We start from the raw sequence: 7060 nt of genomic DNA, 5'->3' as shown, positions 1-7060 counted from the left end.
GTTGAAGGAAACTGAAAAGAAGGGCAGATTATGAACTAAAAAAGAATTTTTAATGACTATTTCTTCATTTTCTTCTTGTTGTTCTTTGTCAAAGATTACTATCTTTAAATACAAAGTACAAAGGAGTTGCCACTTAACAAAGCAGTTTATGAATGTGATGCATCTGTATCAATATCACCCCTTTCGATATTCTCACCCACCCCTCTCCAATCCGGCCCTTCTCCCACTCTTTCTTAGTTTTGTAGGACATACATTGATATTGTTTATCTTATTTAAGAAACAACAACTGATTTAAATGGTAACAGTATAAAACCAACTATTTCTTTGTCCACAAGTGCAAAACTACAGATTTTTTTAAAAGAGATTTCTGCTCTCTTTGCTCAGTAGACATTCTTGACACTGACCACTAACCAGGCAAGTATATTATTTCTCCCATTCCGTGAGTTTCTTTTTTACTATTACTAATGTCCTTTGATATGTAATTTTAAAAACTCTTGCTGAAATCTATTTTTTTCTTGTTTTAATCCTTTTCCATTGTTTATATATATCCAGTAAGTTTCAGAAAGTCATCATGATGCTTAGTAGATTTCTTTCTTTCTTTCTTTCTTTTTTTTTGTCGGTCATGGGGCTTGAACTCTGGGCCTGGGCACTGCCCCTCAGCTCTTCAGCTCAAGGCAAGTGCTCTACCGCTTGAGCTACAGCGCCACTTCCAGTTTTTTCTGGTGGTTTATTGGAGATAGGAGTCTCACGGTCTTTCCTGCCGGGGCTGGCTTTGAACCATGATCCTCAGATCTCAGCCTCCTGAGTGGCTAGGATTACAGGCATGAGCCACCAGCGCCCGGCTTTAGTTGATTTCTTTTAAAAATGAAATGGCATTTTATATCGAAGTCATGGGAATATCAGGTTTTTGATATCTCATCACCAATTCCAAGGTCTGGAAAGCCATGGAAATGGGAAAGCTTTTGCAATTTGGTCCAGAATAAAACCCATCTCAAATGATCACAATGCTATGCTGTGTTTATTTGTCTCATTCAGTGGAGATATTTTCTTTTGTTTTATTATTACGTGTGTTTGATTATGAGTGGCTTTTGTACATCTTATGGGGTCTAGTAATCAGCTGTGGGTGCTGAAATTTGTTTTTCATTTGTTTTGGCACTCAGGATTGAACCCAACACTCTGTGAAGTTAAAATATTTACTATTGAATTCCACTCAAGGTTTATGAATGACTTCTGTAAAATGATTCTCACTATGAAATTTGAAGACATGAATATTCTAAAAGGATTTAAGAATCTGATATAAGAATAAAGTCCATACAGTGCTTTCTTCAGTACTGCTTCACTTGAAACTCACCAAAGATTTTGTACTGATTATGTTTGAGTGACTTTCTCAAAGATTACAAAATGTTACAAATGAGAGGTTATAGCTAGGAGGCTGGTGGCTCACACCTGTAATCCTAGCTATTCAGGAATCTGAGATCTGAGGATTGTGGTTCAAAGCCAGACTGGGCAGGAAAGTCCTGTGATACTCTTATCTCCAATTAACCACCAGAAAACCAGAAATGGAGCTGTGCTCAAAGTGGTAGAGTGGAAGTCTTGAGCAAAAGAGCTCAGGGGCAGCACCCAGGCCCTGAGTTCAAGGCCTGTGATGTGACCAAACAAAACAAAAACAAAAACCCAAAACCAGGAGTGCTGGTAGCCTACATCTGTAATCCTAGTTACTCAGGAAGCTGAGATCTGAGGATAGCAGTTTGAAGCCAGCCTGGGCAGGAAAATCCATGAGATTCTTATTTCCAATAAACTACTCAGAAAAAGCCAGAAGTGGCATTATGGCTCAAATGGTAGACTGCTAGCCTTGCACAAGAGAGAAGCATAGTTACACCCCCCAGGCCCAGAGTTTAAGCTGAGGACCTGCAATAAAAAACGAGAGAGGTGATATCTCATGTCAATTGCCTCCAAATTCCAGTGGATAGACAGATTCTATTTGCTAAGCCCATGGATCTACTCAACAAGTAGATCTCCATGCAACGTTTATCAAACTTTCAGAAAGAAAAGGAGTAGTAGAGAAAGGAGAGAGGAGAGAGGAGAGAGAGATGATGGATGGAAGGAGACATTTGGAGGAAGGGAAAAGTAGCAGTTTTCATGAGTACACAACTAATCTTTATATAATTCTGCTTCACTGGCATTTGATGAGGATATAAATGAACTACAACTATGTGGTACTGGTTTAAATCAGCTTATTCCCACCCATGCTCTAGCCTTGAAAAAAAAAAAAGTGACCCCAAACTTCTTTACCACCAAGGTTAGGAATATCAATTACAAGCTGAAACAGTTTTTTTTTTCCAGGAAATATTCTGTAAAGCCAGACTGCTTAAACTAATCATATCATATTAAGGTTCAGTAGGTTACGGAATGTTTCAGAATTTTCCCAACTAGTGTTAGTTATAGGGTGTCAAGATTGTAATTTTTACAAAGGAAACCATACTTTTTTTCCCCCTCTTAAGTCTTATGATTTTTAGAGAGGAACCTCTCCCCCTCCCTCAGCCATGCCACACATACTCCCCCCCCCCACACACACACACTTAGAGTTATTTCTTCTCTCCTTTGAGCTGTTAAGCTAGGATAGGAAATCTCTTGTGAAAAGGTGGGAATAGATTTTCAGAAAGCTCTGGTGCTTAGAAACCTCCTATTTTGGCTGGAGGAAATGATCAGCACAAGTTGTAATATCAGATGACAGTACAGAGAAACTAAATGTCAGGTCTGGGAAGCAAAGTAAACATGATTGCCCAAGCAGGGGTGAAGATGATCTCATTCATTCCTCCATTTTGTGGGCGCCGGTTTTCAAAAGACACAACAGGAACACAAGTAGAAAACGTGGGGTTTGCCCAGCCCAAAGAACAAACTTTCCCATGTCAAGCTATCTGGATGGGTAAGTGGCCCTACCAGCATTTAATGATTCTTAGCTTCTCCATGAACCCTTCTAGATCACACCATGTCTCTATATGGAAAATACTCATTATCAGGAGCATTAGAAAGTTTTAGAGTGTTGGTATTTAAACAAGCCAACCTCATTTTAGAACATGGCAAATAATTTCTAAGCAGATACTGTTTTGTTTCCTCTAAAGTTTTTATTTTTTGTATCAACTTGACTGGGTTATAAGGTGCCCAGACATTTGAGTGACAGATACTGTTTTTAATTATTGCTGGCAGTGAATAAAATTAGACTGCAAAAATCCCAATGCCAGAGTCATTAAAGTTATTTCATTTATAGCCTGTTTGCACGTGAACGAATACTTTGTCTTCAACTCAGGTCACAATCAAATTGTTATCTTTCATATTACCGGAGTGATTCTGAATGGTTTATTTCAATCTTGGATTTCCAAGTGAAATTGCTAAATTACATACCTATTATGAAGATGTCATAAAGTAGGAATTAAAGTTAGTAGTTGATATTTAGTGAGTAGCACATTGAGTACAAAATACCTATGCAATGTAATAATGACTTGAAGTTAAAACAAACCAATAGTCATAAGAGAATATATGGTAAGTCTGTCTTCCAGAGGTATGAAAAATGCTGGCTTGTAGGAAGTGTGAAGAATGATTCCTGAAAAACTGACATTTATCATTTGCATAATTGAGGAGGAGAATTTTTTTTTCCAGCAGAAAAGAAAATATCAGAAATAGTCCATTCTATTTTGATAGATTAGTTTGTCTTAGGTGTACTAACTTAGATGTATAAAACTCAGCGACATAAATATAAGAGCTAAATCATTTATAATATCTCAGTGTATGCAAACATATTTTTCCATCCTGTACTTCCCTGCATGTGCAAATGATCCAAGGATCTGAATCTCACTGGGAACTTTGTATGCCTAGTGATTTAGCATATCAGATGAGAATATCATCTATCTTATGTTGCGGTAATGGATATTTATTTTACTAGATCTTTTTGAATGTCTCAATAAGCTGAAAACTCCTATTCATAACCATGATGATAATATTCAAAGTCGTTTTGACTCTACTAGGAAACATTTACATTGTGTTGCTATCATCTTAGTGTTGGTAATTTTCAAATTCATGTCCACTTGTTTTTTGATTTTTTTAAATATTTATTTATTTAACATTCTTACCCACAAGGGGGTTTCAATATAATACATCAGTTTGTAAGGACAATGCATTTTGATCAATGTTACCACTTAATGCATTCATCAATGCTTTGAACAAGAATTGATTCAACATCATCCCTTAATCAATTCTTTCCCATTTCCCCAACCTCATTCATACCTTCAATTTATCTAGTTCTACTTCATCCCCCCCCCCCCCCTACACACACACACACGTACACACATGGAGAGAAAGAGGAGAGAGAATATTATGAGATTATAACTCTGAGTAAAAAGTTTAGCTCTTGGTCTAAATTCTATTCTACTAAAAGTTAATATATATATATATATATATATATATATATATATATGTGTGTGTGTATTTCCCAACTTAGTCATTTGATGTGCAATGAGTTAAGTAACTTCAAAAAGTACTTGCTGAGTTGTGTTTAGTACTGTAATCCTGTGAGCGGATTTATTACCTTTAACTCTGCTGGAGAAGCTAGTTTTGTTTTGTTTTGTTTTGTTTGTTTTTATTGTGAAAATACCATACAGAGGGGTTACAATTACATGGGAAAGATAATGAGTACATTTCTTATCAAGCATTGTTACCTCCTCCTTTGTTTCCCCTTCCCATCCCTTCGTTTTTCCACATAACGACTTGTACATCTAATTATTGCAATTGGTCCACCTGTATCCCTATTTAAACGATTTGTTTTTGCCCTTCCCCTCCACAAATTATACCAACATCAAATACAGTGAGAGCAGGGAGGGAACCTTACTGCATTGTTGGTGGGAGTGTAAACTTGTTCAACTACTTTGGAAAGTAGTATGGAGGTTCCTCAAAAGACTCCACATAGAGCTCCCCTAGGATCCAGCAATCCCACTTTTGGGCATTTACCCAAATGATCACAAACAAGACCATATTAAAGCTACCAGCACAACTATGTTTATTGCAGCATTATTTACCATAGCTAAGATATGGTACCAACCAGATGCCCCTCAGTAGATGAATGGATCAAGAAAATGTGGTATATATACACAATGGAATTCTTTGCCTCCATCAGAAAGAATGACATTGCCCCTTTTGTTAGGAAGTGGAAAGACTTGGAAAAAATTATGTTAAGTGAAGTAAGCCAGACCCAAAGAAACATAGGTCCCATGGTTTCCCTTATTTGGAGAAGCTAGTTTTGATCATTAACTTTTATGAAAACCAGCAAAAGGTATGACTTTCACTTTGAACTAATTTTAGGTTGTAAACAAAGAACAAAGAATTCCTGAAAAACTACTATTTTTTTCTGTTCAAATTTGATAAAAATCTTTTCATTATTTTAGTTATAATAATCAAAATTAAGAAATCAACAACTGAGCTACACAGCTAAATGATCAACAGAGATTTACTTCTTACACTAATTGGCCGCTCTAGTGATTTTCTCTCCAGTCCAAAATTCAATTGTAGTCCCACCTTGCATTTACTTGTCATGTCTATTTATTCTCCTCCAAACCAGGGTGTTTTGTAGTCTTTCATGATGTTAACTTTTTGAATAGGACTAGACAGTTACTGTGTAGGCTGCTATGACTTGGAATTTCTTGATGTCTCCTCTTAACTAAATTCAGGTTTACATTTTTGACAAGAATACCACAGAGGTATTTCCTCCTTTTCATGCATCTGAAAATATGAGATTGACTATCTTATGACAAGTCTTGCTACCTTTGATCGCTTTGAAGTAAAACCAAGTTTGTGATCACTTTCTATTACCATAAGACTTGACTTCAATTTCTTTTTTAAAAAAATTACTCTGAAGAATGGTTGCTGTTGAGATGATAATAATTGCGTAAATTATAGTTGAAAGAGACAAGATTACCAATTACATTTTTCTTTCCATTCTTTCATCTCCGGAACCCAAATAATAAGTTTGTAAGTTTTGTAAGGTAAAGAATGGTTAGTATTTCTTTTTTTTTGGGGAATAAAAAAAGACTTTATTGTTAGGGGCAAAAGGATGCAAACAATATAAAAGTGAAAAGTTTATTTGGCATTTAATTAACTTTCCTTTCTCTGCTTGGCAAATGGGAGTTGGATGCTATTTGTACTTTTTCCTAAGGGTCCTCATCTGTCATAAAATTGTGGGTGGATCCCTTACATGACCCTTCAGGAGAACTCTTATGCAGTGGGCAGAAAGAAGTGCTGGATTCTATCTACTTCTTTCCTTTCTGCTTCATGTGTACTACGAAGTAGTCATTGCATGCAATGGTGAGGCCTGCAATTAGTGAAAAGAAGCTCTGGAAGCCCACTTTGCCATTTCGGCACTGATCCAGGTCCTTCATTATTTTGTTCACACCCGGATATCTTTTTGGTTTTCCAAAAATCCAGGGCACTCCTTATCCATGACTACTCTCAGGTCTTCCTTTACTAAGTAGCCTTTATGCCTGCATATTTGTGAAATGTAAACATGATGGTTTCCATGGCGTGCTCCATGTGAGACGGCATTTTGGCACGGTCTATTGAAATCTTACGCGGGGGTGGCGCAGCACAGGCTGGGACAGTGGACGCGGAGGTGAGGGGAACTCTCAGAATGGTTAGTATTTCATTAATTCTCCTCCTTCCTTTATCACGGTTGGACAAACACGCCATGCTAACACGACTCTGCTCTCCACTGGCAATATTGACTGGGAATGGAGCAGCGTGAATCATATTTTCCAATGAAATCTTTCATGTAAACAATATCCTTTTGGGTTGATTCCCTTGGTAAAAATACCTTGCCAAATGCCCTTCCTAATTGAAGAGAATGACATCTTTTGGGGCTTGACTTTTCTTTCATTGGTAAAGCAGAACATAACTTTAATTTTGATAAAATGAAAAGAAAAAAAACCCACTTGATTCTTGGCAACACAAAAGCAGGAGGGATGGATATGTTGCACTTATAAACTGTCCTGATAAATGGCAACTCCTTTGTATAACT

At 36.9% G+C, this 7060-nt stretch overlaps 1 pseudogene; it reads right to left on the bottom strand.

Annotated features, from left to right (window-relative positions):
- Positions 1-6205: 6205 nt before the first annotated feature.
- On the bottom strand, positions 6206-6647 carry LOC122118823 (annotated as a pseudogene).
- Positions 6648-7060: the final 413 nt, after the last annotated feature.

This window comes from Dipodomys spectabilis, unplaced genomic scaffold, assembly GCF_019054845.1.
Source record: "Dipodomys spectabilis isolate Male_0828 unplaced genomic scaffold, ASM1905484v1 ptg000157l, whole genome shotgun sequence".
NCBI classification, from domain to species: Eukaryota; Metazoa; Chordata; class Mammalia; order Rodentia; family Heteromyidae; genus Dipodomys; species Dipodomys spectabilis.
Note: the sequence above shows the minus strand (reverse complement) of the source record. Positions and strands in the feature narration are given on the sequence as shown.